Source organism: Triticum aestivum, chromosome 7B (genome assembly GCF_018294505.1).
Source record: "Triticum aestivum cultivar Chinese Spring chromosome 7B, IWGSC CS RefSeq v2.1, whole genome shotgun sequence".
Taxonomy (NCBI): Eukaryota; Viridiplantae; Streptophyta; class Magnoliopsida; order Poales; family Poaceae; genus Triticum; species Triticum aestivum.
The window spans coordinates 650,027,907-650,039,630 of NC_057813.1; the positions used below are offsets into that span (position 1 = coordinate 650,027,907).

Below are 11,724 nucleotides of genomic sequence, written 5' to 3' on the forward strand. Positions count from 1 at the left end.
TGGCCAGAATTGGATTTTTTTTATTTTTTTATTTTGCGTGACTTCAAAATTATATGATTGAAAACTTCTTTTAGTGCACTGGTGGTCGCATTTTCCTGAATTTATTTTTGACCTGCTAGCATTGCACACTCAATGGGAGGATAACTTTCCGTCGACTACAAAGATGTTTTTGGCAACTTTGACAATTTCAAGATGATGTGCCATCTCAATCTTTCGAAGGTGCTCATAGAGGTAGAGTGTGTGTGTGTGGCGTGTTCATAGGGATGAGTGTATGTGCGTACGTATGAGTGTCTGCGTCTGTATAGTTTGGGCGATGATAGGCGCCGGCGCGCCGGTCCAAATTTGGGCCGGTCGACGCACCACCACACGATTAGACTATTCTAAACCGTCCGATGCGGTTTTTTCGACCACCTCATAAAAAAAACAAAAACAGGGAGGAAAAAAGAAGGGGGAGAGAGACCAGTGCCGTCCCCGGCTTGCCGCTTCCAAATCTCAAAACTCTCAAAACTAGTCTTTGCCCTGCCGTCGGGGCTGGGGCCAGGGCCGTGGCCGACGAGCACCGACGATGTCTCCCACTCGTGGCCACAGGGATTGCAGCACGACCGCCGATGGGTCACAGCGTGTGGTCACAATGGATGCAGCTTTGACGACAGCCGGTTCCAGCGAGTGGTCGCCATGGTTGCAACATCCTTGCGTCCTCGGCTCCGGCTCGCCGCCGTCGTCACCTAGCACCGCCGGCTTCCAGCAAAAAATCTCAGCAAAACAAAAAATCTATGGTGGTCAGTTGAAGCAAAAAAAATGCCGGTTCCAGCCAAAAAGAACACTAGTTCCAGCAAAATCCCAGAAATAACAAATCTCCAACCAATTCGATGTAGCAAAACAAAAAGGCGGTTCCAACAAAAAATTATTATGGTTCCAGCAAAAATACCACAAACATCAAACTTCAAGAAATTTGATTGTAGCAAAACAAACAGCCGGTTCCAGCAACACTTTACCCCGGTTCCAGCAAAAATCCCACTAACAGCAAACTCCAAACACAAAATCGATTGCAGCAAAGGAAACAATCGGTCCCAGCTACAAATTACTGCCGTTCCAGCAAAAATCCCAGAAATAGCAAACTCCAAGGAAACTTGATTGTAGCAAAAAAGACAGCTTGTTCCAGCAACAATGAATTCCGGTTCCAGCAAAAAAAAGGTACCTGGAGAGCTCGCCGCCCATCGCGTGCACACACAGCCCCCTGTCTCCAGTCGCTTTGGGCAACCAACCCCTCCACTGCTGACACGGAGGAGTGGAATAGTGGGTTGGGCACGACTTGTAAGGAGAGAAGGGGATGAGTTCGCCGGAGAAAGCCGACGGCGGCATAAAATGGATGGGAAGCGGCTGAGAAGCTCCGAGTGCGCGGGGCGCGCGGAGGTGGTGGCCCTCGCCGGTGCTGCTGCCGGAGATGCGATTTGAGGATGAGATGGATGCTTGGGAAAGAAAGAATGGCGGGGAAGCGCTGAGAAGGTTCGCGTGAGTGGATAAGGTGCCGGCGTGCGTGAGGATAAGGCGGCGTGGGATGTGAGTCACACGATGAAAAACAATCAGACGGCGCGCGTGCGACCGGCCGAGTCGTTAGCCGGTCGACCGGCCGCAAGCATTTCCCGTATTGTTTTTAGTTTTTTTTCTTCTTAATAGGACAACTCTCCTATTAGCTGTGCACACGTAAGGGAGATTATATTGCTCTTTTTAAAAATTCTGACCGGGATGATGTCATCACTTGTATTAAGGCCATATAAAATTCCTATGCAAACCCAACTAAAAAAGTATTCCTATGCAAACCGGACTCCTATTTTTATTTTATTTTCTGACGGGAACCGGACTCCTATTAGCGATGTACACACGCATGGAAGATCTATTGTTCTTTTCTTAGTTCGGGTTGGTTGCCCATCATCCATCAAGTGGCTACTATCCTTTAAGTACACGTACATTAGATTGGATTTTTTTTTCCTGATTGGTTGCCTTCCTATGACGATGAAATTAGTATATGTCTTTTGGTCTCAGGCTTGTACGTGTCCTTCTCTGATGGTGATTGCACTATTCCATCTAGAGGCACGTACGTGACAGATTTTTTATGTGCATTACAACATATGCACATACACAATATTTGTATGTAACGTAATAACTTTAAATCTCAGCCGTTTATATTTAAAAATTAACGGTCTTGATAATTAAATTTGTGTGGACGAACGTGATAGCTTGTTTGCCTCTTGTCTTAACTATATAATAGATAGATGCTTTTACGTGGAGACATAGTTCTGTTAGAATGCATGCTTATACTTCATGTAGTGGTAGAGATACCTTTTTAGTTCAATGTATGTACATAAAAGCTGAAACTGTAAAAAGGGTTAGGTGGAGTGGGGGGAGGGTTAGCAATGGCGAGGGAGGGAGGGAGGCCACGGTGCGAGGGGAATAGGTGGAGTGGGGGAGGGTTAGCAATGGTGCACCTCCCCCTAGTGCGCCGTAAATACGACGATAGTGATGGCGCACCTCCCCCTGGTGCGCCATTAGAATTTTGTTTTAATTACTAGCACGACTGGTCAGGTTATATTCCACCTAACCCTATCTCCATCAGAACACGCCCACTAGCCCCACTGGTCAGCACGCAGCACACACACTAGGAGGTCCTGGGTTTGATTCCTAGGCTCCCCAATTTTTGTTTTTATGCATTTAAAATGTTGTTTCATATTTATTTGTGTTTAAATATGTTCAAACTTGTTTAAATCATAACAGTAATATTTTTTTTTATAAAAACAGTAATAATTTTTTTTTAAATATCATCAAATTTGTTATTTGAAAATATTTATGAATATGAAAAAATATCATCAAATTTGTTATTTGAAAATATTTATGAATATGAAAAAATATCATCAAATTTATTATTTGAAAATATCATCAAAATTGTTATTTGAAAATATAATCAAATTTGTTTTTTTTGCAATTTTACTTGCATTCATTTGTGACGGTGGAGCGGGCCGGGGAGGGTGCGGGGGAGAGGGTGCAGGGGGTCGTCGGAGGCAGTGGAGTGGGGGAGGGTGCGGGGGTCGGCGGCGGCGGCCGGTGGAGCGGGGGAGGGTGCGGTGGGTCGGCGGCGGCGGTGGAGTGGGGAAGGTGCGGGAGGTCGACGGCGGTGGCCGGTGGAGCGGGGGAGATGGTGCGGGAGGTGCTCGGCGGCGAGGGGGGATCGAGATCGAGTGTCCATGAAATTTAAAAAATATTCATGAGTTCAAAATTAAAGTGACCACGAAATACAATCGAGAAATGAAGACTACGATTTAAATACAATCGATCTTAGCGAGCTATTTGTTCACAATCTTCTTGCCCTTCTTTTTCGCAAATGGAGTTCTTCTGTGGAATGGACGTCCTTCAGGTAGGGTGGTCCTGCTTCTTCTTGTGGTGTATGCTGCTACTTCGTCATTTTCGTCATGTTCGATCTTCAGGTCACCGTACCTGTCGAAGTCTTGCTCATTGGCTACTCCATCCATTCCGATGATCTTCCTTTTGCCTCTCCTCACGACAACACGACTGGGTTTTAGCAGGTCGGTAATGAAGAAGCATTGGTCTACTTGGGAAGCCAGTACCCATGGCTCATTTTTCGCGGTGACATTTGCGCCCGCGGTCTTGGATTTGGCTTCGGGTATAACCATGGTGGTGAAATACCGGTCTTCTTTTAGGACGCTCTTGGCCCATCTAACACGGAACATCAGGACCCTCTCTCTAGCGTAGCTCAGCTCCCAGATCTCCTCGATCCTTCCGTAGTATCTGTCCTTGTCGTTACCGGTGTAGGATTCCATCGTTACCCCGGAGTTCTGATAACCATCGCTCTTCATGTCCTTGTCCTCGGTGTAGAATGTGTAGCCGTTGATATCGTACGCCTCATAGGTCATCAGGTTGTGCTCGGCGCCCTATGACAAGGCGAATATGAGTTGTTCTTCCGCGGGAGAATCCTCATGTAAAGGGTACGACAGAAGCTTCTGCTTGAACCAACGCGTGGAACATGAGTTGTGCTCTTTGATTATATCTCCGTCCGTCCTCTGTTGGCCTCGGTCATTGTATGTCTTCTCAATAAAGGTTTTGCGCTTACCACCCAAGGATCGACCACGTCTATGTGTTGTAGCGCGACTAGGTTTGCTCTTTCAAAGTCGGCGAGTCGACCCTCGAAGTCGACATGCATTTCGCGGCGACCCTCACGGTGACCCCATCCAGCGAGCCTGCCGAGGTGCCTGTTGACGGGCAGACCAACGGGGTCCTCGATGCCTAGATAATTCGTGTAGTAGGAGATGCACTCTTCGATCAAAAAGCCCCTAGGTATGCTTCCCTCTGGATGTGACATGTTGCGAACGTATCCTTTGATGACACCATTCATCCTTTCGAACGGCATCATGTTGTGCAAGAACGTCGGTCGAGTTGGATGATATCCTCCACGATATGGACCAGCAGATGCACCATAACATCGAAGAATGCGGCCGGGAAGTACATCTCAAGCTCGCATAGTATCACCACGATCTCTTCCTGTAGCCTTCTGAGTTGCCTCACGCCAACCGACTTCCGAGAGATGACGTCGAAAAAGTTGCATAGGCCAAATAGGGTTTCACGGACGTGGGCGTCCATGATCCCATGGATTGCAACTGGAAGTATCTGCGTCATCAGCACGTGATAGTCGTGAGACTTCATCCCGCTGAACTTCTGCTTCGCTGGGTCTAGGTATCTGCTTATCTTCCCCGCGTAACTGTAAGGAAGTTTTACTCCTACGAGGCAGGTGAAAAACTACTCGATCTCCTCCTAACTTAGAGTGAAGCATGCGGGAGGGTAGTCATTTCCGGTCTTCTTGGCCTTTTGGCCTTTGCCACAACTTTCCGTGTCCTGCTTCGCCTCATCATCATCATCATCATTAGTGTGAAGCTCCTCCCTGATGCCCATTGATTTCAAGTCTGCCCTTGCTTGCGGGCCATCTTTGGTCCTCTCTGGCATGTTGAGCAGGGTACCAAGCAGACTCTCGCACACGTTCTTCGTGATATGCATGACATCAAGGCTGTGAGGCACATGGTGGATCTTCCAGTACGACAAGTCCTAGAAAACAGACCTTGTTTTCCATACCTTCAGCAGTGGCTCTGGCGCCTTTCGCTTCTTTCCCGGCTCTGGCGCCTTTTGCTTCTTTCCCGGCAGTGGGCAATCTTTCCAATTTTTCAACAACTGGTCTATTTCCTCGCCGCTCCTCGTACGCGGGCGTCTTCAGGGTTCGGTTTCACCATCGAACAGATCCTTGCGTTTCCTCCACGGTTCATCGTCGCGAATCCACCTTCGATGTCCCATGAACACGGTTTTCGAAGACCCGGGATCTCTATCTAGCTGGCGATACGTTGTGTCATCGATGCACCTGACGCATCCAGAAAATCCGTGGACCACCTGCCCGCGAGATATTCGTAACCGAGATAGTCGTGCACCTTTGTGAGCAGTGCGGCTCTCATAGGGAAATATTCTTTCTCTGCGGCGTCCCACGTATTGGCTGGCGTTTTCCACAGCGTGTCTAGCTCCTCTTTCAGCAACCCCAGATACAGATTGATGTCGTTCCCTGGTTGTTTCGGCCCTTCAATTATCATACTCATGTGAATGTACTTCCTCTTCATGCACAACCAGGGGGGAAGGTTGTACATCCACACAAACTCAGGCCAGGTGCTATGTGTGCTTCTCTGGCTGCCAAAAGGATTGACTCCATCGGTGCTCGCGCCCAGCACGATGTTCCTTGGATCCTTCCCAAATTCTGGGTGTTCGAAGTTCAACGCTTGCCACTGGCTCGCATCCTTTGGGTGACTCAGCATCTTGTCTTTTTTATTTATCTCTGGATCATTTGCGTCATCTTCTTGCTTCTTCTCCTCCCTATCCGCGTGCCAACACAGGAGCTTTGCTACCTTAGGGTCTGCGAAATACCGCTGCAGACGAGGAGTGATCGGAAAGTACCAGACCACTTTTCGAGGAGCTTTCTTCCTCTTCCTATATCGAGTGACGCCGCACACCGGACATATGGTAGACTCCGCGTGGTCGTCCCGATAAATGATGCAATTGTTCATGCACACATGGTATTTCACGTGCGGTAAATCCAGAGGACACACGATTTTCTTCGCCTCCTCGAAACTGGTCGGGCACTTGTTCCCCTTGGGAAGACGTTCGTGCCAGAATGACATGTTCTCGTCGAAGCATGCGTCAGTCATTTTGTGTTTTACCTTCATCTCCAGAGCCATGAGCGTTACTTTCAGGCGGGTATCCTCGGACCTGCATCCTTCATAAAATGGAGTAACCGCATCTATCTCCAGTTGATCCAGCTTAGCTTTCTCTCGGGCGGCAGCTCTTGCGTTATCCGTCTTCTTGAGAAGCAGCTCTTGAATATGAGGGTCCTGCACCCAGCCCATCGATGGTCCATCGTCGTCTGCTCCGCCAGCATCTTCATCTTCATGATCATGCCCTTCGTCTGCTCCGGCATCTTCCTCATCATCATGTCCTGCATCTTCTACATGATGACTGTGTACAGCATCACAGTCGTGATCATGTCCTGGAGATTCTTCGTCTTCTCGCCCGCCCGAGCCGCGGTGGTTGTCTTGCTGCCCTTCCTCATTTCTTGCCCGCCCCCCATGGACAACTTCATAGTCATCTTCATCACCTTGCCACCGATAGCCATCCATGAAACCATGCAAGAGCAGGTGGTCCCGCACCTGCCCGGAATCCGGGTCCGCAATAAGGCTGTTCAGCTTGCATCTTCGACACGGACATCTTACCTCCGTCTCGTTCTTCTGAAGCATCTCAGCCTTTGCGGAGCTCAAAAACCTATTCATGATGCCTTCGGTCATCGTGCGGACCATGGTCGCCTGCGGGGTAGAGCAAAACGATATTTTAGAATCAAGAAAAAATTTGGCATGACTTTCCCTAAAAATAGGACCAAAAAGAATGCATAGTGCCAAAATTCTCGCCGAAACGGAAATGAATCAACATTCCGGGAAAATATTGGCAACTATCGCATTTCAAATACTGGTACATGCAAACACAAACATATATGCAAAACCACAAACATATGCAACACCACGAACATACATAGATCTAGCTTGGCCACAAAAAGTGCATGTGCACGTTGTTGGAGAGGGAGAACAACATAAAGATAGCTTCCCCCCTTACTTACCTATCAAAAAAGGTAATTTAACCACTTAATTTGGATGAATCTATGGTGCAAATGAGGTGTTGAGGAGGAGGCAGCCGAGACAAGCTTGGAGGAGGAGGTGGAGAGAATGAAGTGGGGAAAGTGAGTGGGTAGGTGGGCTGTCCAAAATATCTTGTTGGTCCCAGGTTACCAATGGCACACCACCTGCAGATGCGCCATTAGTAACCCTGGTTACTAATGGTGCACCTGCTACTGGTGCGCCATTAGAAGTTTTGCAAAAAAATAAAAAAAAGTGTATATTCTAATGGCGCACCATGGCACAGTGCGCCATTACTAGTTTAAACTAGTAATGGCGCACTATGCTACGGTGCGCCTTTAGTAGTTTTGCAAAAAAATAGAATAAAAAAACAACAGTAGTGGCGCACTGTGTAGCCGTGCGCCATTACTAGTTAGCACTAGTAATGGCGCACCGTTCCACGATGCGCCATTAATATGTTTGAAAAAAAATTGTTACTAGTGGCGCACCATGTGCCTAGTGCACCATTAGTGTCTTCCACACTAATGGCGCACCTGCACATGGTGCACCACTGCTATATAGTAGTGGCGCACCACATGACAGGTGCGCCATTAGTGTCCATCTCATCTATAGCCCTTTTCCTAGTAGTGCGATCTCTTCGCCGGCCATGTTCCGGTGACCAGTTGGTCCCATGCGTGTGCCTGTTGCACTCACAGCAACGCGTAGAGGCTCTCTAGCCTGCTACTTGCTCGAACGTAGGCTGTAGCGCCAAAACCACGAGCACCCAAGCTCCGGCTACCGCCCAACTTGCCGCACCGCCGCTACAGGCCACCCCAGCTCCATTCGCTGCCATCAGTGGATGTGCCACTCCTCCAGCTCCCCGTAGAGCCAAACCCTATCGCAAACCACCGTCTGTAGCACCGTCCCGAGCCACCTCAGTGAGCCTCCGCTGCGTGATATGGTTGTTGCTGGTGTAGCTGACGTGGCTCCGTCATTAGGGGCTAATCACCTCCAGTTAGCCCCTAACAGACACTGAAAGTGGGACCCTGCGGACCTGCTAATTTTAGTTATGTTTTAACTAAACCTACTTACCACTGCTCCAATGACACGGGGCCCACGGGTCAGGTTTGACCTGGACCGGCTCCCTTGACCTGCTGATGTCACACTGACATCATGGTGACGTAGTTAACAATTTTCTGGATTAAAAACAATTCAGGAAATTCCAGAAAATGATATAAACTTCAAAAATTCATAGAAATTCAACCATAACTTCAAATGAATTAATTTATATATGAAAAATGATTATAAAAATCCGATCTATCAATCTGTACCATTTTCGTGCATGTTAGAACAACTTATAGCTGTTGTTTAGGACAAATCATATAAATGGCATTTGAATATCTACATATGGAGTTTGAATTTGAATCTTGGATTCAAACCAACTTGATTTAACCTGTTGCTAGTTGTATTAGCTCAAATCACAGCATTTTTCCATGTCATGATCATGCATCATATTGTGCATTGCATTGATTGTGTTTCCTTCTCTATTGCCGGAATTTGTCCCCTCTCGATAGTCGTGGTTCCGACGATGAGTCCGATGACACCGATGAAGAGCTATACTATCTTCACAAGTGCCAGGCAAGAAAAACCCCCTTGTTCATAATGACACAACCCCACTCTCTCGCTTCTGCTCTCTTTTACTGCATTAGGACAACAACGATTCATCTGTTCCGCTGCAGTAGCTGAACCCCTTTCCTCTGCATGACCTGTCATTGCCACAGTAAATAGATGAAACCCACTAGCATGACTAGGAGTTGTTTGAGCCCTGATGTGCCTAATCATTCATGTATGTTTGTCATGCCTGCTACTTCTTAGAGTTGAGTCAAGTCTGATTCATCGGGGATGAATTGGAAATTGTGAACATGTTCTACTATTGAGAGCTAAGTGTGTGAATGCGATTTGGTAAAGGTAGTGGTGACAGGCCATGTAGGAGTACATGGTGGGTTGTCTCATTGAAACCGTCCTCAGGAACTGAGTTCTGTGTTTGTGATCCATGAACAACTACTACCACACAGTGTAATGCTTAAGTGCCCCTCTCGACTTATTAATCAACTCGATCTCTGTCCAGGAGTTGCAACTAGTTTTTGGTGTTTGTAGGTAGTGTTAGTAGTCTACCAAGTGGCACCCAGTATAGGTGGGCTTGGGACAGGCTAGGTGCAGTGGCACAGTGTACCAATTGGCACCCGGATGGTGGGCTTGGGAACCCTGCTCATATCGTTTGGGGCCGTGAGCGACACCCTGGACGGATCTCTGTAGGACCTTGAGAAGAGGTGTCTAGAGGGGGGTGATTAGACACTAAGTACCAAAGTTGCAGTTTTTAGCCCTTTTAAGTTTGAGTGGAGTTTAGGCATAAATTTAACATTCACAAAACATAGCAAGCAAGCATGCAAAGAGTATATGAGTAGCGGAAAATAAAGCATGCAACTTGCAAGAATGTAAAGGGAAGGGTTTGGAGGATTCAAACGCAATTGGAGACACGGATGTTTTTGGCGTGGTTCCGATAGGTGGTGCTATCGTACATCCATGTTGATGGAGACTTCAACCCACGAAGGGTAACGGTTGCGCGAGTCCATGGAGGGCTCCACCCACGAAGGGTCCATGAAGAAGCAACCTTGTCTATCCCACCATGGCCGTCGCCCGCGAAGGACTTGCCTCACTAGCAGTAGATCTTCACGAAGTAGGCGATCTCCTTGCCCTTACAAACTCCTTGGTTCAACTCCACAATCTTGTTGGAGGCTCCCAAGTGACACCTAGACAATCTAGGAGACACCACTCTCCAAGAAGTAACAAATGGTGCATTGATGATGAACTCCTTGCTCTTGTGCTTCAAATGATAGTCTCCCCAACACTCAACTCTCTCTCATAGGATTTGGATCTGGTGGAAAGATGATTTGAGTGGAAAGCAACTTGGGGAAGGCTAGAGATCAAGATTCATATGGTAGGAATGGAATATCTTGGCCTCAACACATGAGTAGGTAGTTCTCTCTCAGAAATAGGATGCTAGAAGTGTAGGTTTAGTCTGATGGCTCTCTCCACGAATGAAGAGGAGGTGGATGGGTATATATAGCCTCCACACAAAATCTAACCGTTACACACAATTTACCAAACTCGGTGGGACCGAATCGTTAAACTCGGTCGGACCGATTTAGTAAACCTAGTGACCGTTAGTGATTTTCGGTGGGACTGACATGCTTCTCGGTGAGACCGATTCGGTTAGGGTTAGGGCATAACGTAATCTCGGTGAGACCGATTACACAAACTCGGTAGGACCGATTTTGGTAATTAGCTAACCAGAGAGTTGGTCAGGCAAACTCGGTTGGACCGATTATCAAACTCGGTGGGATCGATTTTGGTAATGAGTCAACCAGGAAGTTTGCATTGTAATCTCAGTAGTACCGATTGCTCAAACTCAGTGAGACCGATTTTGATAATGGACATACACAGAGAGATTACAATCCCATCTCGGCGAGACCGAGATCCCTATCGGTTAGACCGATTTGCCTAGGGTTTGTAGCAGTGGCTAAGACATCCAAACTCGATGGCGCCGGATAGAAAGAATCAGTGGGGCCAAGTTTGACTTTAGGTTTAGGACATATGTGTGGAAGTGGGAAAGTAGTTGAGCGTATTTGGAGCATATCACTAAGCACATGAAGCAAGAGGCTCATTAAGCAACACCTCATCCCTCCTTGATAGTATTGGCTTTTCCTATAGACTCAATGTGATCTTGGATCACTAAAATGTAAAATGAAGAGTCTTGAGCTTGAAGCTTGAGCCAATCCTTTGTCCTTAGCATCTTGAAGGAGTTCCCACATCCTTTAGTCCATGCCACTCCAATGTTGAACTTATCTGAAACATACTAGATAAAAGTGTTAGTCCAACAAGAGATATGTTGTCATTAATTACCAAAACCACCTAGGGAGCACTTGTGGTTTCAATCTCCCCTTTTTTGGTAATTGATGACAACATACATCAAAGCTTTAGATAAAGATATAAAGAATAGCAAGTAAAGCTTTGGAAAGACATGTAACAATCATAGGCTCCCCCTACATGTATGCAATCATGTGAATATGAAATATAGAAGTATGTGAGAGCATAACCATGATAGAGCAGGCAATGTGTTACATGTATCTTGGCCATATGCATCAGAGCAAAGAAAATATTAAAGGAAATACCTTCATGCCCATGAGTCCTTCTTGCAAACAGTATGTACATCAGCAAGAATTCCTCATACACATGATTGTGATGCATATACTTACCTTGTAGTCTTGAGTAGGCTTAGGATGGAGTGAACCTGTGAAAACAAGGTTAGATAACACAGATGCACCTACTAGCCAGAGCAAACAGAAGAAACCACAAGAATACCAAGACTGGGATGACATGTAGAGAGTGAGTACTAAGTACCACATTGGACATGTCCCCAAGAGTAAAGATATGCAATGAATTTAAATGATTTCTTTCCCTT

At 46.9% G+C, this 11,724-nt stretch overlaps 1 long non-coding RNA gene across 1 annotated transcript; it reads right to left on the reverse strand.

Moving 5' to 3' along the window:
- Positions 1–370: 370 nt before the first annotated feature.
- Positions 371–1,499, reverse strand: LOC123161934 (uncharacterized). Its single transcript, XR_006480954.1, has 2 exons — positions 1,199–1,499; positions 371–753 (listed from the first exon to the last, which is right to left on the reverse strand). It is a non-coding gene; the product is annotated as an uncharacterized lncRNA (long non-coding RNA).
- Between the last annotated feature and the right edge of the window lie 10,225 nt (positions 1,500–11,724).